Here is a 12990-nt window from a genome sequence, read left to right as displayed (position 1 = left end):
GGAGGAGTAGGAGACCCTATTCTAACTGGTCCCTGGAATTGAGCTGGGTATCCACCAGACCACTCTGAACACCCACAAAATCAGCCTGAGATGTAAGCAGATAGATCTGGACATCTACAAACAGAATATCGCAGGCGGTTGGTTTCAAGGTTTGAAGTGGGGAGCCATGAATCTGTGGGCAGATATCAGAGGATAAATGGCAGCAGGAGGGAGCCTGCCCATAGGGATCCTACACCGCTGGTGAGCAACAGCCTCGTGCACTGGGGACAGGGTACAGACTTGCAGACCAGTACCAGCAGGGAAAGGACTTTAGGGCAGCCCCCTAGATGGAAACCCAGAGCAGCAGGGCCGCGCCTGTGAACTGGGGGAGGCTGGCAGTTTTAGAATCACAAAGGGCAGAGACGTGCCTCGACCTGGAGGCAAGGACTGGGAGCGCTGCGGAGGGGTGCATAACCCAGGATGCTGCAGTGTTTAGCAGCACAGACAGAAACAGAGATAGTGTGGCCTGGAGAGCTCACTGAAGAACAGACTGTGCTCTCTCTGCTCTGAGGCAGAGGGTTGGAAATGGTCTTTTCTGCTCTGACTCTTGGAAGAGATGTGGAAAGCTGCCAGAGAACAAAAGCCCCTAAAACCAGTTTCCACTGAGACCACCCCCACCACAGGGGGCACAGCAACTCTGCCCAAACAGGGTTGCCTGAGTAACAGTGCAGCAGGCCCCTCCCCCAGAAGACAGGCTGAGAGAACAAGAGGCCAGCAACCCTAAGGTCCCTATAAAACAGGTGCATCTTGCTTGGGTTGTGGTCAATAATTTGGGCTCTATATATTCCATCAACCACCCCTCAACAGAATGACTAGGAAGAGGAACCTCCAAAATTGGAAAGACTCAGAGACTATGACTTATGCCACAGATTCACAATTGGATTCAGATATAACCAAGATGTTGGAGATGGAAGTCAGGCTAGCAATTGTGAAGACGATAGCTAGAATGTAGAAATCAATTAATGGCAACATAGAGTCTCTAAGGGCAGAAATGAAAGCTGAATTGGCAGAACTTAAAAATACTGTCAATGAGATCCAATTTAATCTAGATAATCTAACAGCTAGGGTAAGCAAGGCAGAAGAAGGAATTAGTGACCTTGAAGATCATTTAATAGATAAAAAGGGAAAAGAGGAGGCCAGGGAAAAGCAACTCAGAATCCGTGAAAATAGAATCAGAGAAATAAGTGACACCATGAAATGTTCTATTGTCAGAATTATTGGAATCCCTGTAGGGTTGGAGAGAGAGAGAGGACTAGAAGATGTATTTGAGCAAATCATAGCTGAGAACTTCCCTAATCTGGGGAATGAAACAAACATTCGTGTCCTAGAGGCAGAGAGGACCCCTCCCAAGATCAAGGAAAACAGGCCAACACCCCGGCATGTAATAGTAAAACTTGCAAATCTTAGAACCAAGGAAACCATCTTAAGGGAGGTTAGGGGGAAGAGATTCCTTACATACAGAGGGAGGAACATCAGAATAACATCAGGCCTATCCACAGAGACCTTACAAGCCAGAAAGGCCTGGGAAGACATAGGGTACTAAACGAGAAGAACATGCAACCAAGAATACTTTATCTGGCAAGGTTGTCATTTAGAATGGATGGAGAGAAGCAGAGCTTCCAAGACACGCAGAAACTGAAAGAATATGTGACCACTAAGCCGGCTCTGCAAGAAATATTAAAGGGGTCTATAAAAGGAGAAAGACCCCAAGAGTGATAAACAACAGAAATTTACAGGGACAATCTATAAAAACAAGGTCTTCACAGGCAACATGATGACAATTAATTCATATCTTTTAATAATCACTCTCAACGTGAATGGCCTAAATGCTCCCATAAAAAGGCATAGGGTTGCCGATTGGATAAAAAGACAGGACCCATCCATTTGCTGTCTACAAGAGACTCATTTTGAACCTAAAGATACATCCAGACTGAAAGTGAAGGGATGGAGATCCATCTTCCATGCCAGCGGACCTCAAAAGAAAGCTGGGTTAGCAATTCTTATATCAGACAAATTAGACTTTAAACTAAAGACTGTAGTTAGAGACACAGAAGGACACTATATTATTCTTAAAGGGTCTATCCAACAAGAAGATCTAACCATTGTAAATAGCCATGCCCCCAACATGGGAGCAGCCATCTACATAAGACAACTGTTAACCAAAATAAAGAGTCATATTGATAACAATACATTAACTGTAGGAGACCTAATACTCCACTCTCAGCAATAGACAGATCATTGAAGCAGAAAATCAACAAGGAAACAAGAGCTTTGAATGACACACTGGACCAGATGGACCATATAAATATATACAAAATATTCTACCCTAAAACAACAAAATACTCATTCTTCTAGAGCACACGTGGAACTTTCTCTAGACTAGACCACATACTGGGTCACAAATCAGGTCTCAACTGATACCAAAAGACTGAGATTATTCCCTGCATTTTCTCAGACCATAATGCTTTAAAACTGGAACTCAATCACAAGAAAAATTTTGGAAGAAATTCAAACACTTGGAAGCTAAAGACCACTCTGCTCAAGAATGTTTGGGTCAATCAGGAAATCAAAGAAGAACTTAAACAATTCATGGAAACCAATGAGAATGAAAACACAGTGGTCCAAAACCTATGGGATACTGCAAAGGCAGTCCTAAGGGGGAAATACATAGCCATCCAAGCCTCACTCAAAAAAATAGAGAAATCCCAAATTCACCAACTAACTCTACACCTTAAAGAACTAGAGGAAAAGCAACAAATAATGCCTAAGCCATGCATTAGAAGAGAAATTAAGATTAGAGCAGAGATCAGTGAATTAGAAACCAGAAACACAGTAGATCAGATCAATGAAACTAGAAGCTGGTTCTTTGAAAGGATTAATAAGATCGATAAACCACTGGCCAGACTTATCCAAAAGAAAAGAGAAAGGACCCAAATTAATAAAATTATGAATGAAAGGGGAGAGATCATGACTAACACTGAGGAAATATAAACAATTATTAGAAATTATTATCAACAACTATATACCAATAAACTGAACAACCTGGATGAAATGGATGCCTTCCTGGAAACCTATAAACTCCCAAGACTGAAACAGGAAGAAATTGACAACCAGAATAGGCCAATAACCAGAAACGAGATTGAAGCAGTGTTTAAAAAACTCCCAAAAAACAAAAGTCCAGGGCCTGCTGGATTCTCTGGGTAATTCTACCAAACATTCAAAAAAGATATAATACCTATTCTCCTGAAACTGTTTCAAAAAATAGAAACAGAAGGAAAGCTTCCAGATTCATTCTATGAGGCCAGCATTACCTTAATCCCCAAACCAGGCAAAGACCCCATCAAAAAGGAGAATTTCAGACTGATACCCCTGATGAATATGGATTCCAAAATCCTCAACAAAATCCTAGCTAATAGGATCCAACAATACATTAAAAGAATCATCCACCACGACCAAGTGGGATTTATCCCGGGGATGTAACGGTGGTTCAACATTCGCAAATCAATCAGTGTGATAGAACACATTAATGAGAGGAGGGAGAAGAACCATATGGTCCTCACAATTGATGCAGAAAAAGCATTTGACAAAATACAACATCCTTTCCTGATTAAAACTCTCCAGAGTATAGGGATAGAGGGAACATTCCTCAAGTTCATAAAATCCATCTATGAAAAACCCACAGCGAATATCATCCTCAATGGGGAAAAGCTGAGAGCCTTCCCTTAAGATTAGGAGCACATCAAGGATGCCACTCTCTCCACTATTGTTCAACATAGTACTAGAAGCCCTAGCAACAGCAATCAGGCAACAACAGCAACAACAAAAATAAGTGTTCAAATTGGCAAAGAAGTCAAACTCTCTCTTTTCGCAGATGACATGATGCTTTATGTGGAAAACCCAAAAGACTCCACCCCCAAATTACTAGAACTCATACAACAATTCAGTAATGTGGCAGGATACAAAATCAATGCACAGAAATCAGTTGCTTTCTTATACACTAACAATGCTACTGTAGAAAAAGAAATTAGAGAAATTATTCCATTTAAATAGCACCAAAAACCATAAGATACCTCGGAATAAACCTAACCAAAGAGGTAAAGGATCTATACTCTAGGAACTATAGAACACTCATGAAAGAAATTGAAGAAGACTCAAAAAGATGGAAAAACATTCCATGCTCATGGATCAGAAGAATAAACATTGTTAAAATGTCTGTGCTACCCAGAGCAATCTATACCTTCCATGCCATCACAATCAAAATTCCAATGACATTTTTCAAAGTGCTGGAACAAACAATCTTAAAATTTGTATGGAATCAGAAAAGACCCTGAATCACCAAGGAAATGTTGAAAAAGAAAAACAAAGCTGGGGGCATCACGTTGCCTGATTTCAAGCTATATTACAAAGCCGTGATCACCAAGACAGCATGGTACTGGCACAAAAACAGACATATAGACCAATGGAACAGAATAGAGAGCCCAGATATGGACCCTCAACTCCATGGTTAAATAATCTTCGACAAAGCAGGAAAAAATATGCAATGGAAAAAAGACAGTCTCTTCAAAAAATGGTGCTGGGAAAATTGGACAGCCACATGCAGAAGAATGAAACTCGACCATTCTCTAACACCATTCACAAAGATAAACTCAAAGTGGATGAAAGACCTCAATGTGAGACAGGAATCCATCAAAATCCTAGAGGAGATCATAGGCAGTAACCTCTTTGACATCGGCCACAGCAACTTCTTTTAAGATACATCTCCAAAGCCTAGTGAAACAAAAACAAAAATGAACTTTTGGGACTTCATCAAGATAAAAAGCTTCTGTACAGCAAAGGAAACAGTCAACAAAACAAAGAGGCAATCCACAGAATGGGAAAAGATATTTGCAAATGACACTACAGATAAAGGGCTGGTATCCAAGATCTATAAAGAACTTCTCAAACTCAACACCCAAAAAACAAATAATCAAGTCAAAAAATGGGCAGAAGACATGAACAGACACTCTCCAGAGAAGACATATAAAAAGCTAACAGACACATGAAAAAATGTTCATCATCATTAGCCATCAGGGAAATTCAAATCAAAACCACACTGAGATACCACCGTACACCAGTTAGAATGGCAAAATGGACAGGGAAAGAAACAACAAATGTTGGAGAGGTTGTGGAGAAAGGGGAACCCTCTTACACTGTTGGTGGGAATGCAAGTTGGTACAGCCACTTTGGAAAACAGTGTGGAGGTGCTTCAGAAAATTAAAAATAGAGCTACTCTATGACCCAGCAATTGCACTCCTGGGTATTTACCCCGAAGACACAGATGTAGTGAAAAGAAGGGCCATATGCACCCCAATGTTCATAGCAGCAATGTCCACAACAGCAAAACTGTGGAAAGAGCCGAGATGCCCTTCAACAGATGAATGGATAAAGAAGATGTGGTCCATATATACAATGGAATATTACTCAGCCATCAGAAAGGATGAACACCCAACTTTTACATCAACATGGATGGGACTGGAGGAGATTATGCTAAGTGAAATAAGTCAAGCAGAGAAAATCAATTATCATATGGTTTCATTTATTTGTGGAACATAAGGAATAGCATGGAGGACAATAGGAGAAGGACGGGAAAAATGAAGGGGGGGGAATCGGAGGGAGAGATGAGCCATGAGAGACTATGGACTCTGAGAAACAAACTGAGGGTTTTAGAGGGGAAGGGGGTGGGGGGATGGGTTAGCTCGGTGATGGGTATTAAGGAGAGCACGTACTGCATGGAGCACTGGGTGTTATAAGAAAACAATGAACTGTGGAGCACTACATCAAAAACTAATGATGTATTGTATGGTGACTAACATAACATAATAAAAAAAAAAAAAAAAGAAAACCATAAGAGAAAATACATTTACAGTACTGTACTGTATTTACCTGAAAAATTTTGCGTATAAGGGGATCCATGCAATTCAAACCTGTGATGTTCAAGGATTAGCTGCACAGTAGTTTCACAGTGATGAAACCATGCTTGGATTAAACTCACAGTAGATAAGGTCATTAATTTATGTGTTGGTATAAGCTAGGACATAGCTCCTACCCATATAGCCTTTTTGAAATTTGGGCATCAGACAAATCCAACAAGTTTGTGTAGGGTGCAAAGAAGAACTTTTCCAAAATGGACCATGGATGCATCCTAGCTTGAGAACATTTTTTCTTAATAGCAGGATTGCCACTCATGTAGATTAATAATTTTAGATGAGAGCCAAAGAGAAAGGTATGGTCATGTGATAGAATTTTTCCCTCAGAAATCTACATATGTATTTATTGCAATGTATTTATAGATATTATATTAAACACAAGGAGGTTTCAATTTAGCTGAGATGGTGAAGCAAGCATACTTCTAGAAGTTTAATGCCATTAATAAAGCCTCCATATTGATCAAGTGCTAAAAGATGTTGTTGTTACTGCTAGTTATGATTGAATATGATAATGATGACAAAATAAGACAAAATAAGCCAAAAGAAAATTAGAAGGCAGTACGAATTGGAAGGCTCTGATTATTATAGGTTCATACGGCAGCCTGAGAAGTTCTCCTTTGCTTCTGGCTCCACATTTCCAGCTAACACAAATTAGTTGAAGGAAGCTTTGCCAGAGGTTAAGAAGACCGATTGCTATACAATGGCATCTAGAATAGAGACTTGGGAGTAGGTTTCATGACAAAATACAGATAATTTTGTCTGTCATATAGTTGCATAAGGGATTAACAATTAACAATAGAAAATAGATCATTTGTGACTATCAGCAGTGCTCTATCACTATTAATAGATAATATACACCATCAAATTTTAAGTTTCCTCGAAATCACTTTTTAAGACCACTGATTATTTTAAAATAAAAGCAAGTAATAAGCAAGCAAAACATCCAATGATAGTACTACTCCCAACAACTACAGCAGTCCCTTTTCTCACAAATGCTAACTTAAGTCAGAATGTCTTAAAAATAAAAATTAAAAAAAAAAGATTTCTTAGAAAGTATCTGGGAAATTTTGTGCATGGTAACAAGTAATTATCATGGTTTTAAAAACTGTATTACTTTTTATTTTTTAAAGATTTTATTTATTTATTTGAGACAGACAGAATGAGAGACAGAGAGCATGAGAGGGAGGAGGGTCAGAGGGAGAAGCAGACTCCCTGCTGAGCAGGGAGCCCGATGCAGGACTCGATCCCGGGACTCCAGGATCATGACCTGAGCCAAAGGCAGTCGCTTAACCAACTGAGCCACCCAGGTGCCCCTAAAAACTGTATTACTTTTTAAAGTGAATATTTAAAGTAACACATCAACTGTGTCAAGGAAATAATAATTGTTTACAGAAAGTACACTTTTAGAAGAAAGAAAATGTATTATTTAACCAACTGATATAATTTAGCAAATATTTTAAGGTATAGTGTAGCAAAAAAAAAAAAAAAAGTGGTAAATCGTAGTGCCATCTATCGATAAAACTGAAAACTGCAGTTTATTTTTAAGGAAAACTAAGACTTAATTTACAGGAATGTATTTCCAAAAAATGATTCCTTATTGTTGTGATTATTTTATATTACTATTGTATCACATCAAGTACTAGACTTGTGTTAAAAATAATATTTGTGTGAGTGTGTGTGTATACGTATGTGTGTATATGTATGTATTTATGTATATGTTTATATGTATATATGATTAATAATGTTATACTTCCCATAATAAATATTGTTTATTGATTTAAGTTTAGTTAGGCTGTTATCCGATTGAATAATAATAAATATAATTACTGAATAAAATTAACTGTAATATTATATACTTTTTTCTGCTGAAAATTAAGCAATAAATACCTATATGGTGAGTGATGAATCATTGTTTCTTTTTTATTTATTCTACTTTAATATGCAGAAAAATACTTTAACACATAAAAAATTTGAATATTTACCATTCAGCATCCTACTATGACTATTTTAATATTTTTCTTTTTAATTTTTGTTTGATTATATATAATAACAGACTACTATTTTAAAAACTCTTAGATTAGCTATTCTCAATAATTCTCAATTATACTTTCAGTTTTTCCAGTTTGCTACCGTACACCTGGCTAGAACAATCTATGTCCTTTCTGGCCAAATTATCGAGGGTGATATGGAATAGTTTAGGAGAGTTAGATTTTTAAAAGTATATACTAATAATGGGACAATACTATGGAGAGGAATGGAGGAGAAAGCAGTGGTAATATCCATTGACCTCTAGGTTTTTGTTTTTTTTTTTTTAAAGATTTTATTTATTTATTTGACAGAGAGAGACACAGTGAGAGAGGGAACACAAGCAGGGGGAGTGGGAGAGGGAGAAGCATGCTTCCCGCAGAGCAGGGAGCCTGATGTGGGGCTTGATCCCAGGACCCTGGGATCATGACCTGAGCCGAAGGCAGTCGCTTAACCAACTGAGCCACCCAGGCGCCCTACCTCTAGGGTTTGATCGGATTATATGCTGCAGGTGACTCGTGCCAGAACACTGACAGGTGCAGCAGAGGAAGCAATGGATTGACAAGAGCCAAAACAATAAAAACAAACACAGCCTTAATAGGGGGAACTAAAATAGCGGCTGAGGTGAAACAAGGGCCAACTTCAGCATGCTATTATGGTGACTATTAGAACATAAAGCTGATATCGAGCTCTTGTTCATTCATTTACTCACACATAGGTAATTTATCTATTTTTATAACTGTAGATTAGATCTATTATATACTGTGCTGGGTGCTGAGGACCCAATAGTGAATTAGTGATAGTTAATATTCTTTGAGGAGCTTTCTGTCATTCTCGATGCTATTTCAACCCTTCATATATTGAATACAAGCTGCCTTCACCTTAAGAACTTCACTGCCATTGGTGACATATTATAATAAATAGGGAAATATATGATCAGCAAAATATGAATGGGACCACAAATCTACAATAACCAAGATGGTGTGACACTGATATAGGATAGACATATAGGTCAATGAAGCAGAACGGGGGGAATTGAAGGAAGGAAAATGGATGTAAATTGGGGGAGAGCAAGGAAAAATACGAAACTCTGAGCGTGAACTGGAATTCACAAAATTGGCCTGCAATCCATGTCAATTCCCAGTGCTTCCAACCTCAGTGAGGTTGGTATGAGATTCTGATCACTTTTGAACAGAACCAAATGCACAGCACGCCCAGAATTACCAAGCTGTAGGGAAGGGGAGCAGTTGCAGGCCTGGCTGCCCTTCATCACCAACATCTGAGCCGCAGAGAAGCAAGCATGTGTGGGAGCTGCAAGATCATATAATGACCCTTTCTCAACATGCAGAAGGGCATTTGGTTTACTTCTGCCCACCAAACCTTAGGCAAAATTAAACTCACTCTTAAACAAACAAACAAACAAAAACAAAAACCAAAAAACAAACTCTTATCACCTACTCTAACTAGAAAAATACAAGAAAGGGAATTCTTGGATAAGTAGTTCAGCCTAGCTACATTGAAACACTTAAGCTACTAATATTTTATTTTACTTATTTCATTCTTTTCTTTATTTTCTTTTTTCTTCACACAGATGATAACGTACTGTACGTCCTGTTCTCCTTTTCATTTTTTCTTTTGTTTAAGCTATACTTTTTAAAAAAGATTTTATTTATTTATTTGAGAGAGTGAGAGACACAGAGAGAGAGCACAAACAAGGGGAGTGGGAGAGGGAGAAGAAGGCTTCTGGCTGAGCAGGGAGCTCAACCCAGGGCTCAATCCCAGGACCCCAGGATCACAACCTGAGCTGAAGGCAGATGCTTAAACCACTGAGCCACCCAGGCCCCCCTAAGCTATAATTCTTATATCATAAAATTCACCCTTTTAAAGTGCACAATTTAGTGTTTTTTTGGTATATTCCCAGAGTTATTCAACCATCACCCTTAATTCCAGAACATTTTCACCATCGCAAAAAGTAACCCTGCCAATTAACGGCCATGGCATTCACCCTCAGCCCTAGCCCCCGGCAACCACTAATCTACTTTCTGTTTCTATAGATTTGCCTATTATGGTACTTTAAAACTATTTTCCCTCCTTCGCTGTCTGCCTTGTGGAATTCAGACTCCAGAATCAGACAGGAAGACAACAGCCTAAGAAAGACTGTTTACTCAGCTCATACAATTGAATTGTCTAAGGTCAAACTCCTGTAACAGAACAAATCCAGATAGAGAGAGATGTATATAATTATATGTATGTAGGTAGCTATGTATGTATAGTTGGATAATATAGTTGGATGATATATTTTCTATCGTATATATGACAGTATATACGATAAAATTATATATATTATTATATACAATATAATATATATATTATTATATACGATAATATTATCATATTATTACATAAATGCAATATCTCATCAAAATGCATGAGAAACTGGTAGCTTCTGTTAGTTGCTTCCAGAGAGAGGAAAACTAGATAATTGGAAGGTAGAGATGGGAGGGGGACTTTTCACAGTATATTCTTTGTATCTTTTGAATTTTCAATCATGTGAATGTATTGTCTATTTGAAACATAATGATGTATGGTGATTAACATAACATAATAAAATTAAATAAAAAAAAAAACATAATGAGGTGGAAGTCTGGCCCCGGAAGAAGTGGCAGGGAGACCCACCCAGGGCCCTCGCCTGCATGCTGGCCCGGAAGCCTAATAAAAATGAGGAAGGAGGGTTCCACTGAGCAACACACCCACCCTCATCTTCTGACACAAAGGTGGCCACCAGACGTGTGCCTCAGGCATGCCTTTTAACTGACTCAAACAGATATAGCTGAGAATGTTCTTTATTTCCCACAAGGGCTGCTTCTCACATTTGGAGAGTGCCCCATGACTGTCTTTTCTGTGGTGTCTATTCAATAAACATTTGGTGAGGGGCGCCTGGGTGGCTCATTCGTTAAGCTAAGCATCTGTCTTGGACTCAGGTCATGATCCCAGGGTCCTGGGATCCCTGCTCTGCGGGAAGCCTGTTTCGCCCTCTCCCACTCTCCCTGTTTGTGCTCCCTCTCCCGCTGTGTCTCTCTCTGTCAAATAAATAAATAAAATCTTAAAAAGAATAAACAAACATTTGGCGAACCTCTCAAAAAATAAGAATGAAAAGTTTACAACTAAAGCATGAATAGAAAAAATGGGAGGAGACTGAAAAAAGAAAAAGGAAAGTAAGGAAAAGGAGGTGGAATCTAAAAGAGAAGAGAAAGAGAGAAAAGGAGGAGAAAGTGGTGAAGGAGAAAGCAGGAGAAAGCAGAAAGCAGATACAAGAAGAGAAATAGAAAGAGGAATAAAATAGGAGCGGGAAGAGAAAGAACGGAGCATGTGATAATTTGGAAACATGAATACAGGTGTTTCAGAAAAGATTGGCAAGATATAAATTTTGAAAGACAAGTGCAGACCAGATAATGAAGGACATTTTATGTTATGTAGTTTGGATATTATTCTGAAAAAAAGGGGGTGATGTAATAAAGGATTTTGAGTAGATTAGATGCAACATCCTACTTTCAATTTAAACATAATTTTGGCTGTGATGTGGAGAATGAATCTGTGGAGGAATGTAGGAAATAAGACCACTTAATAGATTTTACATTAACAAAGGCTAGAAATAGTGAAGCTGCTAAGTAGACTTAGGGTAGGAAAAGGGAATGAAATTGAGAGAAAATTAGGAGTAAATATGCTGTGGAAATAATTAGTGGATTGGTTGGGAAGGTTACTAATAAATTAGAGGGACAAGTAACAGATGACTCCCATTATTTTTAATTTGGCTAGATATGTGGTGGCAACATTATTTGCAAATAAATTTGTAAGAAACATGCCATTTCTGAGTTGAACATGACATTAGCTTGAGACATAACCACCATTAGTTGTTGATGGCAGGAGCCACCACTAAGAGAATGGAAACACACACACACACACACACACACACACACACACTCCTACCTGTCAGGCACACATCAGTAATGAGATATTTCAAAGTTCAGTAATAGGGAACCAAAGCTGTGAGGAGCTTGGAGGATGCAGAGAGTATGGAGAAACCAGGAACAAAGGATTGCCTGGGAAAGTTAGAATGGCATTATAATGGTTGCAATGGGATGACTAATTTTCTTTGAGCTACTCAGGGTGGACTTTTCTTCACTACTGAAATAAATCATGTTTTATTGAAAATAGGTCAATAACATTTTCATTAAACTTTTTATTTTGAGATAACTGTAGATTTTTATGCAGTTTTAAGGAAATGATGCAAAACATCCTTTAATCCCTCTCTTCATGTTCTCCCATTGGTAACATCTTGCAAAACTATAGTAGAGCATAAGAACCAGGATACTGAAATTGATATAGTCAAGATACAGCACAATTCTATCACCACAAGGATCCCTAATGTTGCCATTTTTTAACCACACTCACTTCTCTTCTGTCCACATCCCCTCATTAACCACTGGCAATCACTAATCTGTTCTCCCTTTCTATAATGAGTTATTTTGAGAATGTTATATAAATGGAATAATACAGCATATGTCCTTTTGGGATTGGCTTTTTTTTTTTTTCCCATTGAGCACAATTTTCTGGAAATTCATCTATGTTGTTGTGTGTATCAGTAGTTCGTTCCTTTTTTTGGGAATAGTAATCCATGGTATGGATATACTAGAATTTGTTTATTAATTTACCCATTGAAGGATATTTAGGCTGATTCCAGTTGTTTTCTATTACAAATAACTCGGCAAAAAATATTCATGTAGAGGTTTTTATATGAACACAAATTTTCATTCCTCTGGGATAAATGCTCAGGAATTTAATTACTAAGTCATATGGTAGTTTCATGTTTAGATTTTTTTTTTTTTTTTTTTTAGAAACTGTCGGAGTACATTATCACTAGCAATGTATGAGTGATTCAGGTTCATTGCATCCTGGCCAA

General features: G+C 38.1%; 1 protein-coding gene across 3 annotated transcripts in view; it reads left to right on the top strand.

Annotated features, from left to right (window-relative positions):
* Positions 1 to 12990, top strand: part of FSTL5 (follistatin like 5) — a 691608-nt gene that overhangs the window by 514075 nt on the left and 164543 nt on the right. The gene's annotated exons all lie outside the window — the stretch shown is intronic.

The sequence above is a fragment of the Mirounga angustirostris genome, unplaced genomic scaffold (genome assembly GCF_029215605.1).
Source record: "Mirounga angustirostris isolate CCGP_5_RB_7025 unplaced genomic scaffold, mMirAng1.0.hap1 SCAF_2, whole genome shotgun sequence".
Classification (NCBI taxonomy): Eukaryota; Metazoa; Chordata; class Mammalia; order Carnivora; family Phocidae; genus Mirounga; species Mirounga angustirostris.
This window is presented reverse-complemented; position numbering and strand designations above follow the sequence as displayed.